Source organism: Eriocheir sinensis, unplaced genomic scaffold (genome assembly GCF_024679095.1).
Source record: "Eriocheir sinensis breed Jianghai 21 unplaced genomic scaffold, ASM2467909v1 Scaffold787, whole genome shotgun sequence".
Taxonomy (NCBI): Eukaryota; Metazoa; Arthropoda; class Malacostraca; order Decapoda; family Varunidae; genus Eriocheir; species Eriocheir sinensis.
Genome location: NW_026112150.1, coordinates 153,891 through 170,002, shown reverse-complemented (window position 1 = coordinate 170,002; position 16,112 = coordinate 153,891).

Here is a 16,112-nt window from a genome sequence, read left to right as displayed (position 1 = left end):
TAGTCGGATTATGAGGGTGAATGAGTATTGGAGAGAGACGGGAAGGGAGGGAGAGAGGAGGAAAGAGAGGGAGAGGGAGAAAATCTGGGAGGAAAGCATTGTAGTAGTAGTAGTAGTAGTAGTAGTAGTAGTAGTAGTAGTAGTGGTAGTAGTAGTAGTAGTAGTAGTAGTAGAAAAATATGTAACAGTAAACAAAAAAAAAAAAGAATGAAGACGAAGAAAATAATACGTTTTTAAATTAAGCAAAAAAAAAAGTATTACTAAAGACTAGAAAATGAAAAAGAAAAACAAACAAATAAATTAACCACTACAAAATAATTAAAAGAAACATGCATGAACAACCTCCTCTCTCTCCTTCTTTCTCTTTCTCTTTGCTCCTCTCTCTCCCTCTTTCTCCTTTTTGCTCTCTCCCTCTTTCTCCTATTTGCTTCTCTCTCTCCCTCTTTCTCCTTCTCTTTGCTCCTCTCTCTCCCTCTTTCTCCTCTTTGCTCCTCTCCCTCTCTCCTCTTTGCTCCTCCTCTCTCTCCTTCTTCTCTGCTCCTCTTCTCTCTCCCTCTCATTCCTCCTCCCACTCTCTCCTCTCCTCCTCTCTCTCTCCCTTTAACAGCGTGTCAAAGACGTGTATCAGAATTGCATTAGTAGAAGCGAGCACAAATTTTCCCCTTCCTCAGCAGAGCGTCCCATTAATTTCAAGTCAAACGGAGGCGGGAGAATCGGCCTTCGTATAGCACAGATCTAATTCCACGGTTATGTTCCCTGCTCTCTCTCTCTCTCTCTCTCTCGGTCTTGGAGGGTCTAAAGGTCTTGTTATGTTAGATTGATTAAGCGTGTAAGGCTGGACTAGTTAGGTTAGGTTAGGTTGGGTTAGGTTGGGTTAATTAATCTTGGTGTGGCTTGGCGTGGCTTGATATGGCTTGCTGTGGCTTGGTATGGCTTAGTGTGGCTTCCTGTAGCTTCCTGTGGCTTGGTGTGGCTTGGTATGGCTTAGTGTGGCTTCTTGTAGCTTCCTGTGGCTTGGTGTGGCTTGGTATGGCTTGCTGTGGCTTGGAGTGGCTTGCTCTGGGTTGCTGTGGCTTGCTCTGGCTTGCTGTGGTTTGGTATGGCTTAGTGTGGCTTCCTGTAGCTTAGAGTGGCTTGATGTGGGCTTGATGTGGCCTGGGTGTAGCTTGATGTGGCTTGCTTTGATGTGATGTGGCTTTTTTTTACAGTAAGGAAGGCAACTCAAGGGCAAAAAAACAAAAATAAAACCCCCCAGCTACAAAAAAGCCTTCCCTTCTCGCTCTTTTTTCCACTCTGGGTACGCAAGCCTGATAGATAGATAGAGATTTGAGAGTGAGGGTTTAGCATTCAACATTTTAACGTAATCTTATATATCCAGACGCTGCTCAAACAAAATGATTAAAGAGAACGAGAGGGCAGAAGAGAAAAGAAGCTTGGTGTGGCTTGGTCTGGTTTGCTCCGGCTTGGGTTGGGCGGGGCAGCCAGGTCCATTCACGCGCCTGCATTATTAAACGAAGGTCGGGATATTACTGGAATGGATGTGGGAGTTATTGTTATGGAAACGCTGCTTGGGTGTGGTTATTCTTCTAAAACTCAGACCTTTTTAATCTGTTGACGTTTCCCTCCTAAAAAAAAATGTAGGAAGAGTGAACAGTAATAGAAAAACAGTAATAGTAAATCGATAATAATAATAATGATGTAGGAGTTATTGTTATGGAAACGCTGCTTGGGTGTGGTTATTCTTCTAAAACTCAGACCTTTTTAATCTGTTGACGTTTCCCTTCTAAAAGAAATATGTAGGAAGAGTGAATAGTAATAGAAAAGCAGTAATAGTACGTAAGTAGATAGTAATAGTAATGATGTAGGAGTTATTGTTATGGGAACGCTGCTAGTGTGTGGTTACTCTTTTAAAACTCCGACTTCTTTTAATATATTTGCGCTTCTCTCTAAAAATAGTAAATAGTAATATAGTCAAATAGTAATTGTGTTAGTGTAGTTTTGTTATGGGAGAGCTGATTAAGTGTGGTTGTTCTCCTAAAACTCGGACCTATTTAGTGTATTTTAGTTTCCCTTTAAAAAATAGTACACAGTAAATAATAGTAACATAGTAATAATGGAAAGTAGTTACGGTAATAGTGTCGTAGTTTGGTTATTCGCTCGACAGAGAAAGATTGATGACTTTTTGATATGTATTTCTGTAGCGACAATTTTTTTTATTTATTCACATTTTCTAGCGTTCATTCATCAGATAAAATAAATTGTAAACGTTTCCCTGTGTTTGATCCACGGAAACAGAGTTAATAGGAAAAAGGAAATCACTCTCTAAATGGCCGTCTATTTTTAAGCTTTCATGCATCGGGAAAAGGAGGAATTGTCACGTTTACTGTACAAGATTAACAGTAAAAGGAAAATAAATAAAAAATGACTCGCTTTTTATTTTCATCTTTCAATCATTGGAGAATATGAATTGTAACGTTGTCTAGTTTTTGGTCTACGGAAATATCGCTAAAAGGAAGATAAAAAAAGACTAGCCTATTGTATTCGTCTTTCAATCATCGGAGGATAAAAATTGTAACGTTCTCTAGTATTTGATCTACGGAAATATCGCTAAAAGGAAGATAAAAAAAAAGACTAGCCTATTATATTCGTCTTTCAATCATCAGAGGATAAAAATTGTAACGTTCTCTTGTAAATATCGCTAAAAGGAAGATAAAAAAAAGACTAGCCTATTATATTCGTCTTTCAATCATCGGAGGATAAAAATTGTAACGTTCTCTTGTATTTGATCTACGGAAATATCGCTAAAAGGAAGATAAAAAAAGACTAGCCTATTATATTCGTCTTTCAATCATCAGAGGATAAAAATTGTAACGTTCTCTTGTATTTGATCTACGGAAATATCGCTAAAAGGAAGATAAAAAAAAGACTAGCCTATTATATTCGTCTTTCAATCATCAGAGGATAAAAATTGTAACGTTCTCTTGTATTTGATCTACGGAAATATCGCTAAAAGGAAGATAAAAAAAGACTAGCCTATTATATTCGTCTTTCAATCATCGGAGGATAAAAATTGTAACGTTCTCTAGTATTTGATCTACGGAAATATCGCTAAAAGGAAGATAAAAAAAGACTAGCCTATTATATTCGTCTTTCAATCATCGGAGGATAAAAATTGTAACGTTCTCTAGTATTTGATCTACGGAAATATCGCTAAAAGGAAGATAAAAAAAAAGACTAGCCTATTATAATCGTCTTTCAATCATCGGAGGATAAAAATTGTAACGTTCTCTAGTATTTGATCTACGGAAATATCACTAAAAGGAAAAGAGAAAAGATTACCCTTCTGTTTTCATCTGTCTGTCAACGTCACTATTTGTGTATAGAGGTGTGTAGAGGCATTAACAAAACGATGACAACACTGTTTCCTTTACTGTACAAAAAAAAATGAAACAATAGAAATGACTATCGTTCCATTTTCATCCTTTTGTCAACGGTACTTTTTAATTTTAAGAGGAGTGGCGTAGAGAGACATTTATAAGAAGATATACTAATACCATACCGCCATAAAGGAAAGGAAAATGAAAAAAATGACTATCGTTCTATTTTCATTCTTTTGTCAACAGCACTTTTTAATTTTAAGACGATTGGCGAAGAGACATTAATAAGAAGATTTACTAATACCATACCGCCAAAAAGGAAAGGAAAATGAAAAAAAAAATGACTATCGCTCTATTTCTATCCCTTTGTCAACATCACTTTTTAATTCGAAGAGGATCGCTGTATATGTCACTATTAATAAGATATACTAATACCATACCGCCAAAAAGGAAAGGAAAATGAAAAAAAAAATGACTATCGTTCTATTTTCATTTTTTTGTCAACAGCACTTTTTAATTCGAAGAGGATCGCTGTATATGTCACTATTAATAAGATATACTAATACCATATCGCTAAAAAGGAAAGGAAATGGAAAAAAATATTACTCGTTCTATTTCCATCCTTTTGTCAACAGCACTTTTTAATTTTAAGAGGATCGGTGTGTAGAGGCATTAATAAGAAGGGATTAGTCGTGCCGGCCCTCGCAGGTGTGGTCGTATTTATAACGCTGCCCAGGTAACAAGGCAGCGAGGGGCGCGTTATTGGAACGGGGAAAGGAGGGGCGGCGCGGCTATTATTAAAACACCGATCTGGAATATGACAGAAAAGTGGGGAGTTGAGTTTGTGCTACACGTCAAGATATAGCGGAATTGAGTTAGGGTTTTGCTGTCAGTAAATAAAGCAGAAAAAAATAGAAGGAAAGAAGGATAGAAGAATAAAATAGAATACAATAGACAGATAGAATGGAATAGAAGAACGGAAGAATGAATGATAAAAGAAGAAATAAAAGAAATGAAGGATAAAAGAATAAAATATAATAGAAAAGACAAAGAGAATGGAATAGAGGAACGGAAGAATAAAAGAGAATAGAAGAATATAATAGAATAACATGAAGGACTAAAATAATATAAGAAATAGCAGATAAGTAGCTTTTTGCAGGAAAGTCGAGTTGAAAATCTCTCTTACACGTCAAGAAACAAAAAAAAAGTTACGTAAAGTCTCCTGAACGTCAAGAAATAAAAATGATTCAGTAAAATTTTCTCTTAAACGTCAATAGCTAGAAAAAAGTAAAGAAATAAAATAAAAGACAGTAAACAAATATAAGGAAACAGCTATACATTGATCTTAAAGTAGCAAACGAGACACACTTAAAAGTTAAACAAAAACGTAAAATAAGGAAACACGCAAGACGCTGCTCACATTAAAATAGACAGATTAGGATGCCGAAAAAAAAACATATAAAAAAGTTGCCAGCGGTGTCTCGTTACCCCCCTTACGAACATCTTTTTGTGTAAATCTGAATGAAGCAAATTAGGATAAGGAGCCACTGAGTAAACAAGTTCGATTCACGTGCTCACCTGTATGCGCGGTAAAAGGTGTGAGGGAGCGTTTGCACACCTGCGCTTATCAATTTAATGGACAGGAATGACACGCGAGTACGGACGAGCGGCTTAGCGGATACCCAACTCTCTACCTTTTTCTTTACCTGCCAGTCTGTACTCTTCCGTATTTCTCTGTGTCTTGCGTTCCCCCTCCTTTATCTCTGCCCTGTCACACTTCTCATTATTGTTAGGTTGTTTTAGTATCTTTTTCGCGCCGAAGTTTCTGTGCCCATTGATTTTAGCTCGGGTGAAGCGGCAATTGCACGAGTTTAATGAGAGGTGTGACGCTGAACTTCGTGCCTGGTAATGTCCTGCAGGTATTGAGCAAAGTGGTCTGGTGTCTTCTACACACACACACACACACACACACATACTCATCGAAACATTAATTTGTCACTTTTTTTATTTCAAGGTCGTGAGGTTCAAAGCGTCGAAGCTTCTGAGATCACAGTAAAGCAGTGAACCTGATGCGACGTAACAACTGAACGAGAGAGAGAGAGAGAGAGAGAGAGAGAGAGAGAGAGAGAGAGAGAGAGAGAGAGACTACCTATACATGAAAGGTATACATAAAGAGCCATTCACCATTATATTATTTCTGACGGTTTCTGGTGACGGTTAATTACGCTAGGCGATTGTGTTATTTATTCATTTATCCATCTATTAATTTGTCTGATGATGGTGTTATTCATTTGCTATCAGTTTTTTTTATTTTTTTTTACAACAAAGGAGACAGCTCAAGGGTACAAAAAAAGGAAACAATAATAAAAAAAAGCCCGCTACTCGCTGCTCCCAGTTGTATTATTCTATCCTAATTTCAGTTACATTTCTTTCTTGTTCCAGGTCCCGACGGTGTTCAGCGGGCGGGCGGCGGTGGGTCGGGGGCCACATGGGGACTGCCGCAAGTACGCCGTCGAACCCAAGCCTTCAACTCAGGGCAGGGAGCGATGGGCTGAACCCCCACTGAGCCCTTAATGTGACCCCCCACCTACCACCTCCACGCACCACCACCACCAACTCAACGGAGCGAAGGTAAGCTACAGTTCTCTTTCTCGGCGTTGAGTTACTTTTTCAGTGCCGTTTCATTTTTCAGCAAGAGTCGCGCGTGTTCACCAACAATCATATAAGGAGACGAGGCGGCTCAGTTCGGGCATGCGCGTGTGTTGACCGTGGTACGTACAGACAGTTTTAAGGCCCATGCTGCCCCCGCAAAGCCCCTGTCGACGCAAACGGCAAAGTAAAGGTGATTGGGTAGTACGGGGATGACTTTGCAGCGCGCGTTGAGCATGGGATAACCTCGATAGATCTTGACGTACTTGTGATCAGCTGGTTTTCACGCCGCGTCCGATAGACTAATATGGTCGAGGGATTGTTAAGAAGCTGAAATATTAATAGAGGGTTTGTTTTTAGTTCACGTTAGGCTCAAGTTGATGTTGGGAGTGGAGGAATGAGTCGTATTTTCACCACACACACACACACACACACACACACACACACTTACCTGCACTGACCGACAGCATCATAACAATACACAACATTGCTCGCCGCGCCTGTGAACAAGGAAAGTCATTAGTCTCTCTCTCTCTCTCTCTCTCTCTCTCTCTCTCTCTCATCATCGTAACTTGTTTAACGGGTCATCCACACATCACCACCTGCTTGCAACATCTCATTTCTACCTACACATCCTCACTGCCTCGTATGCACATTCTCCCGCCAACCGCGCACCTTCTGGCTGCTTATCTTTCGGCCACCCCACGTCACATCTTTCTTGGTTATTGTTTGCAGGCAGAGTTTGTCCTTGTTTTACCCTCGCGCCCTAAGGATAGTTTGTAGCCGTCACCAGTAGTAAGGAGAGCCAACATCTTTCTGCTTGTTTGCTTGTCAACCTCCCAGTCTCGCGCTTTGATGATTGCTTAGGTCGCTGTCTGTCTCTCGGCTTGTCATTCTGCCGCTGTTTCTCTGTCTTTGTCTGTCTCTATGTCTTTCACCCCCACACACACGAACACGCCGAATCCCACACATACTTACACCCACACACGCAGGTCGGTTGTCTTCTTTGTATAACTTAAAACATCATCCCACGCCAGCTTCGCACAACACCGAGACAGTCTTCTTTAAACTTACTCTATTCACACCCACTGCACGACGTCAACAAAATTCGGAATGGCCTCTCAAATTCACATGGCGTTACGTCTGGCAGTATATTTCATGAGCCTGGGTTTATAGTCGCCGGGTATATCACCAACCCTTCACCTATCCACCAGTCCATTCTCAGTCCCTTCCGCTATCCAGCATTCCCTTCCCTATCCCTTCCCCTATCCACCAGTCCCATTACCAATCCTTCCCCTATCCACCAGTCCCATTACCAATCCTTCCCCTATCCACCAGTCCCATTACCAATCCTTCCCCTCTCCACCAGTCCCATTACCAATCCTTCCCCTATCCACCAGTCCCATTACCAATCCTTCCCCTATCCACCAGGCCCATTACCAACCCTTCCCCTCTCCACCAGTCCCATTACCAATCCTTCCCCTATCCACCAGTCCCATTACCAATCCTTCCCCTATCCACCAGTCCCATTACCAACCCTTCCACTTTCCACCAGTCCCATTACCAATCCTTCCGCTATCCACCAGTCCCATTACCAATCCTTCCCCTATCCACCAGTCCCATTACCAACCCTTCCCCTATCCACCAGTCCCATTACCTACCCTTCCCCTATCCACCAGTCCCATTACCAATCCTTCCCCTATCCACCAGGCCCATTACCAACCCTTCCCCTCTCCACCAGTCCCATTACCAATCCTTCCCCTATCCACCAGTCCCATTACCAAACCTTCCCCTATCCACCAGTCCCATTACCAATCCCCCTATCCACCAGTCCCATTACCAACCCTTCCCCTATAAACCAGTCCCATTACCAACCCTTCCCCTATCCACCAGTCCCATTACCAACCCTTTCCCTCTTCACCAGTCCAATTACCAACACTTCCCGTATCCACCAGTCCCATTACCAATCCTTCCCCTCTCCAACCGTCCAATTACCAACCCTTGCCGTATCCACCAGTCCCATTACCAACGCTTACCCTCTCCACCAGTCCCATTACCATTCCTTCCCCTATCCACCAGTCCCATAATCAACCCGTCCCCTCTCCAACTGTCCCATTACCTACCCTTCCCCTATCCACCAGTCCCATTACCAACCTTTCCCCTATCCACCAGTCCCATTACCAACCCTTCCCCTCTCCACCAGTCCCATTACCAATCCTTCCCCTATCCACCAGTCCCATAACCAACCCGTCCCCTCTCCAACTGTCCCATTACCTACCCTTCCCATATCCACCAGTCCCATTACCAACCCTTCCCCTATTCACCAGCACCATTACCAACCCTTCCCCTGTCCACCAGTCCCATTACCAACCCTTCCCCTCTCCACCAGTCCCATTACCAACCTTTCCCCTATCCACCAGTCCCATTACCAACCCTTCCCCTCTCCACCAGTCCCATTACCAATCCTTCCCCTATTCACCAGCCCCATTACCAACCCTTCCCCTGTCCACCAGTCCCATTACCAATCCTTCCCCTATCCACCAGCCCCATTACCAACCCTAGAGTCCCCTCTGCCAAATCCTACATCAGCTAACTGAAGGGTTATGTCCTCACCCAATATGTGATGGATTCCCTTATCATTTGACACATGTGTACACGTATAGAGAATAGATTAATAACAATTTGAAACATGTAATTCTGTAAAGTATTATTTCTAACCAGTCAGAAATTGATCTGTGTCCTCACTGTCTGCAATGTTTGGCAGCCCCTCAACAGCTTCCTGCTCCAGAAGCCCCATTCTGATTAACCCTTTAAGGTGAGTTTGAGTAAATTTTCCCTTAAGATACACGGAAAGACAGGTGAATAGACAGACAGACAGGCAGATAGATACAGTAGTCATATAATCCTTTAGCTTTGTAGTCAGTAATGCGTTAAAAGAGATAAAGAAATATAGGTATGTAGACAGGTAAATCCGCAGATAGACAGACAGACAGGCAGATAGATACAGTAGTCATATAACCCTTTAGCTTTGTAGTCAGTAATGCGTTAAAAGAGATAAAGAAATATAGGTATACAGACAGGTAAATCCGCAGATAGACAGACAGACAGGCAGATAGATACAGTAGTCATATAACCCTTTAGCTTTGTAGTCAGTAATGCGTTAAAAGAGATAAAGAAATATAGGTATGTAGACAGGTAAATCCGCAGATAGACAGACAGACAAGCAGGTACAATAGATTCACATAACCATCATCTCTCAGGGGTCAAAGGTATAAAGATCCAGGTGTAAGAGTTTCCCATTGTTCAGGTAGACAGACAGGTGAGTAGACAGGTGAACAGACAGATAAGTAGACAGTAAACCCACGTGACCCTCAATCTCTGTCAATAAGGGGTCAGCATGGGAGGGGAGGAAAGAGAGGGGAGAAACCAGAGGGGAGAAAAGAGAAACGTTAGTCTGGTTATAGTTAGTCTGTCTGTGGGGGCGGTAGAGGGAGGGTGTGTGTTGGTTGCCTCCCTCCCTTCCCCTCTTTCTCACCCCCTTACCTTCCTCTCCTCCTCCTCCTTCCAAGTTCGTGGGAGCAAACTTGGAATTCCGGAATGTTTTCAAAGTACTTTTTTTTCTTCTTTTTCTCTCTCTTGTGGCCTTGAAAATGTGTATCATAGAGTACTACGTTTTGTTTTTTCTTTCTTTTCTTCTTTCTTTCTTTTTCGTTTAACTTCGGTGATATTTTTTCCTTTTTTTTCTTTTCTGAGTGAGTTTTCGTCTTCTTGTTTGTTTGTTTTCCTTGTATCATGATTCTCTTTTTTGGTGTTTAATCCTTCTTTTTCTTTTTTTTTCTTTTTTGAGTGAATTTTTGTCTTGTTTGTTTTCCTTGTATCACGATTCTCTTTTATTGATGTTTAATCTTTATATTTCTTTTCTCTTTTTTTTCTAGTGGATTTGCTGAAGAAACCTGAAAAAAAACTTATATTATATCCACGAGTGTCTCCCAATAATAATAATAATAATAATAATAATAATAATAATAATAACAATAATAATGATAATAATAATAATGATGTCGGACTTTAGTAGTTTGTGAGTGAACCGGAAGCGAGACGAACAATCCATTACGCGAACCGCCTCGAACTCACCCATTGACTGAACTTTGTGAACCATGGTGGGGTTGAGGGGAGGCTGGGGGGGGAGCGGGGTGATAACGTTCCTCCTCCTCCTCACGACCACCTGCACCACCACCACCACCACCACCACTGTCACTAACTTCACCTCCATTAACTCCGTCTATAACTCAACCACTTCTGTCATCCCTCTTACCTCTGCTACTACTACTACTACTACTACTACTGCTGCTGCTACTATTACTAACACGACTATAACTACTACTACTGCTCCTACTACTGCTGCGTCGTCTTCTGTTACACGTAATGGTAAGTAGGTTATATTGCTTCTCCCTCTTTCTCTCTCTCTATCTACCTGTCTATCTATCTATCTATCTATCTATCTATCTATCTTCCTCCCCTCTGTCCTCCTCCCCTTTTCCTTCCTCTCAGTGGCCTCTTTCCTTCCCCGTCTACTTACTTTCCCGTCTCTCTTCCTCCCTTCCCTTTCCCTTCCCTTCCCTTCCCTTGTAGGTCCTTCTGGGTCCTAACATTATTTTCGGTTGTCAAGTCACTAAGCCTATCCTTTCGAACTTAGCTAAAGGGAGGGAAATGGTAGTAATAGTAGGAGTAGTAATAGACCAGTAGTAGTAGTAGTAGTAGTAGTAGTAGTAGTAGTAGTAGTAGTAGTAGTGTTATTATTATTTAGTAGTAGCATCGTCACTCGTTCTCCAGTTCTTCGTATTTAATAACAAAGCAACATTAGAGTTCTCTAGACAAAGTTTCCATCATCTTTCTGGGGACCACGTAACAATTTCTATACACACAAAAATATAGTTTCGTAATTCAGTTCAATAACCTAAAATCTGAGGATCTCCCCGGCCACATTTAACACAGGTAGACTGATAGCAAAAGACTTTTCCGTAAGATTTCCACTAATTCCCGCTACTTTTCCAATGCCTACAAGATTAGCGTGTGTTTCGGGCTGGGCGTTATCTAGGCAATGACGCGTGAAAGTCTACGGACAGAGCCAGCCGCGTTTACATTACCCACCGGCTACCATGTGAGAGAGAGAGAGAGAGAGAGAGAGGGAGAGGGAGAGGGAGAGAGCGAGAGCGAGAGCGAGAGAGAGGTATAAATCTTTAGGCTATTCGTATATAATGGTCTGTGATAAATCGTCTATGTTTTTTATAATGGTTCGGGTCTATATTTTCTTTTAATGTCTTCAGTAGATTAGATACAATATATTAAAAGAGAGAGAGAGAGAGCATTTAAACTCACCACCTACACAACTAAATTCACACGGACACTCACCAGTTCTCTCTCTCTCTCTCTCTCTCTCTCTCTCTCTCTCTCTCTCTCTCACACACACACACACACACACACACACACACACACACACACACACACACACACACACACACACACACACACACACACACACACAGACACACACACACACACACGAGTACATTGCCTTTCAGTACACGGTCTTCTAAATCTGCTTATCTTGTTAATGTCATTATTATTATTATTATTACTACTACTGTTAAGAGAGAGAGAGAGAGAGAGAGAGAGAGAGAGAGAGAGAGAGAGAGAGAGAGAGAGAGAGAGAGACTATAAGTGCCTAATATTTTTCCTATTAACGCTTATTTCATTAACAATTTTCTCCTCAAATAAATCTTCTAATCCATGCATTCCTTTTAATTAATGTCAAATTCTCTCTCTCTCTCTCTCTCTCTCTCATCAATAACATCAATTACTCACTGATGAAGAGCTACTCAGGTATTGAGGAGCGAGAGAGAGAGAGAGAGAGTAGGAGGGAGAGAAAGGAAGGGAAGTAGGAGGGGTAAAGGGGGAAGGGAAGGGTGGAATTTGGAAGGGAGAGAGAGGGACAGGGGGACGGTATGTGAAGAGGGAAATGACAAATAGGAAGGGAGGGATAAAAAGGAGGTGGAAGTGAAGGAGGAAGGGTTTAGAAGGGATGAAAGTGGAGAAGGCAAAGAAGAAAGGAGAGAGGGAATAGATAGGAAGCGCGCGAAGGGTTTAGAAAGTAAGAGAAGGAGAGAGCAAAGAGAGAGGGAACGAGGAGAGGGAGGCAGGAGAAGAGGGTAAGAGAGAAAGAGAGAGAGAAGAGGAAGAGGAGGAGGAGTAGGAGGATGAAAGGAAGTACAGAAACGGAGGAAGATAATCAGAGAAGGAATACAGAGAGGAAGGAAATGAGAAAAGGAAAGGAGGAACAGAGGGACAAAGGGACGGGAAGAAGGAAAGGAGGAAAGACAGGAAGGAAGATAAGAGAACGAGAGAGGGAATACAAGAAGGATGAAAATTGAGAACAGGGAGAAACAGAGAGGGCGGACATAGAAAGGAAGGGAGGAAAGAGGAGGACAGAGGAACAGAGGAACAGAGGAACGGACAGTCGAAAGGAACAAGAAAAGAAGGAAGAGAGGAAGAACAGGAAGGAAAAAGAAAAAAAACGGGTAGAGGAGGGACAAAGGGGCAGACAGTCGCAAGGAAAAGGGAGAACAGGGAGAAAAGGGAGAAGGGGAGGGAGAGAGAGAAGGAAGGGAGGGAGACATAAGCCTAGAGGGGTGAAATGATTGAAGTGATCGAACAAATATTGAGTGAGCGCGCCGAGGTGAGTGAAGTGAAAATAAAATCGATATAGTTTTTGTGATGAATTATGAAGATGGAAAAAAAAAGAAAAAAAAGAAAGACATCAATGTGTATAAAGTTTGTTGTTGTTGTTGTTGTTGTTGTTGTTGTTGTTGTTGTTATTTCCTTACATGTTGAAGTTTTAATATGTTTTTGTTTTGTGTTATTTTGAGGTTTTAAAGAAAGAATAGCGTCGTAAAAGTATTGTACCATTCTCTCTCTCTCTCTCTCTCTCTCTCTCTCTCTCTCTCTCTCTCTCTCTCTCTCTCTCTCTCTCTCTCTCTCTCTCTCTTGGCAATATTTTAACAAGAATTCTGATTTGCTTTCATGTTTTCCTGTGTCCAACTTTTTTTCTCTCTCTCCAATTGCCATAAAATCATGCTTTGCTCTCCTCCCCTTCACAACACGAGGAGGAGGAGGAGGAGGAGGAGGAGGAGGAGGAGGATAATTAACTAGTTCGAGGTAATATTAATCGCTGAAATGACCTCCCTCCTCCTCTACCTCCTCTTCCTCTTCCTCTTCCTCCTTCTCCTCCTCTTCATTATCGCCTCCTCTTATTCCTCTTGCTTCTCTCCCTCTTCCTGTTTCTATTCCTCCATGTTCTCATCTTCGTTCTCTCCCCCTCCTCCTTCTCCTCTTCCTCTTCCTCTTCCTCTTCCTCCTTCTCCTCCTCTTCATTATCGCCTCCTCTTATTCCTCTTGCTGTTATCCCTCTTCCTTTTTCTATTCCTCCATGTTCTCATCTCTCCCCCTCCTCCTTCTCCTCTTCCTCTTCCTCTTCCTCTTCCTCCTTCTCCTCCTCTTCATTATCGCCTCCTCTTATTCCTCTTGCTTTTCTCCCTCTTCCTGTTTCTATTCCTCCATGTTCTCATCTTCGTTCTCTCCCCCTCCTCCTTCTCCTCTTCCTCTTCCTCTTCTCTTATTCCTCCTGCTTCTCTTCCCCTTCCTCTTTCTATTCCTCCATGTCCTCATCTTCATCCTCTTCACCTGCTCCCCCCCCTCCTCCTCCTCCTCCTCCTCCTCCGTAATCGCGCCTATCAGGATTAACCGCTTCCTTAATCCCCATCCCGGCAGCCCTGTTGTCCGCGGGTGATTTCACGTGATTTTGGGCCTTAATGAAGGGGGTATTAAGGCCTGATTCCGGCTGATTGTGTTCTGGTGGCGGTGATGGTGGTGGTGGTGGTGGTGTATAGGTGGTGGTGATGGAAGTGGTTGTTGTTGTTGGTGGTGGTAGTGGTGGTGATGATGGTGGTGGTCATAGTGGTAATGGTGATGATGATTGTGGTGGTGGTGGTGGTGGTGGTGGTGGTGGTGGTGGTAGTAGTGGTGGTGTTGATGGTGATTTTTCATGGATTTTGCTCCTTTTCTCTCCTTTTCTCCCCTCTCCCCACCTTTCCTCTTCTCTCCTCTCCACCCCTTTCCTCTTCTCCCTCCCCTCTTGCTGTTGTTGGTGATGATGGTGGTGGTGGTGATGGTGGTGATGGATACGAGATTTTGACCTCTTCCCCCCTCCCCCCTCTCTCCCCCTTCCTCTCCCTCTTTCTCCCTTTCCCTTTTCTCCCTGCTCCCTTCCCCCCTCTTCTCCTTTCCTCCCTTACCTCCTTCCCTTTCTCATTTCCCCCTTTCCCCCCTCTTCTTCTGTCCTCCCTTTCTCCCTCTCCATTTTTCCCTCCCTGCCCCCTTTCCCCCTCTTCTCCTTTCCTCCCTTTTCCCCTTCCTTTTCTCCTTTCCCCCTTTCTCTTCTCTTCTCCTTTCCTCCCTTTTCCCCTTCCTTTTCTCCTTTCCCCCTTTCTCTTCTCTTCTCCTTTCCTCCCTTTTCCCCTTCCTTTTATCCTTTCCCCCTTTCCCCCCTCTTCTCCTTTCCTCCCTTTCCCTTTTCCTTTCCCCCTTTCCCCCGTCCTCCCCTATTCTCCTTTCCTCCCTTTCCCTTTTCCTTTCCCCCTTTCCTCCCTTTCCCTCTTCCTTCCCCCTTCCTTTCCCCCGTTCCCTCCCTTTCGCCGCATTTCTTTCTATCCCTTTCTCCCTACTTAACTTTCTTTCTTAGCGTAGTTAGGCCTAAAGCTGTTTTAATGTAATGTGGGGAGACAGTTACCAAAAGCCTTCTGGAAAACTTATAAACAAAAAAATATCCGTAAAGTGCAAGGAAGCCATTTGGGTGAGGGGTGACCTGACCTTTTTTTTTTTACTCAGGATAGGGAGAAGGTAGAAAGGGAGGAGTGGTAGAGGGAAGGAAGGAAGGAAGGAAAGAAGGAGGGAAGGAAGGAAAGTAACTGACCTTTTTTTTTTACTCCGGATAGGAAGAAGGTAGAAAGGGAGGAGTGGTAGAGGGAAGGAAGGAAGGAAAGAAAAAAGGAAGGAAGGAAGGAAAGTAGGATTGACTGAGTGAACGAATGAAGGAAGGAAGAAGAGAATGATACCCAGACAAAAAAAAAATGGGATAAGAGAAAATGAGATGATGGGACAGAAAAGAAGGAAGGGAAAGAAAGGAATGTGAATGATGGGATGAAGGAAGGAAAGAAGGAAGTGAAAGGATAGGATAAATGAATGAGGGAAAGGAAGGAATAGTACCCAAGTGAAAAGAATGGGAGAAATCAAAAGTAGAAGAATTGGACGGAAGGAAAGAAGAAAATAAAAAAAGGAAATGATGGAATAGAATGAAGGAAAGGAAAGGATGGGAGGGAAAAGGGAAGGGAAGAATATTCGAGGGAAAGAAAGGAATTGTACAAAAGAGGAAGGAATGATGGAAGATGGAGAGAAGTAGAAAAGAAAAGGCAGGAAAAAGTTAATGACGAAATGTGTCAAAAGAAAACAGAAAAAAACATTGACAAGGAGAAAGAAAACGGGATAAAAAAGTTAAGTATTACGGAAGGGGAAACTATAAAGGACTTGAAAGGGAAAGAAACAAAACAAAACAAAAAATACCGGAAAGGTAGAATGTTTCAAAGTAGAATAGAAATGAAACTCGTAAGACACAATTTAGAAAGAAGAAAGAGAAAGGGAAGAAGGAAGTAATGGAGGCCGAGAAAGAGGTGGGTGGAGGATAACAGATAAATGAAAATAAAAAAACAATAAAGGAAGAAAGGAAAGACAAGGAAGAGGTGGATAAAATGCCGTTAAGTAATGCAAATAGAAGAACAGGAAGAAGAGGGGAGCGTGGGAGGCAGATAAATGAGGTGGAGGTGGACGAACTGCAGAAGTAATAAAAATGGAAATACATGATGAAAGGAAGAAAGAGATGGGAAGGAGAAGGTGGATGAACTGTGCGTGTTAAAAAGAATGGAAGAACAGGATTGAAGGAAGAAGTGGAGGACGAGGAAAAAGTGGAAGAAGTAT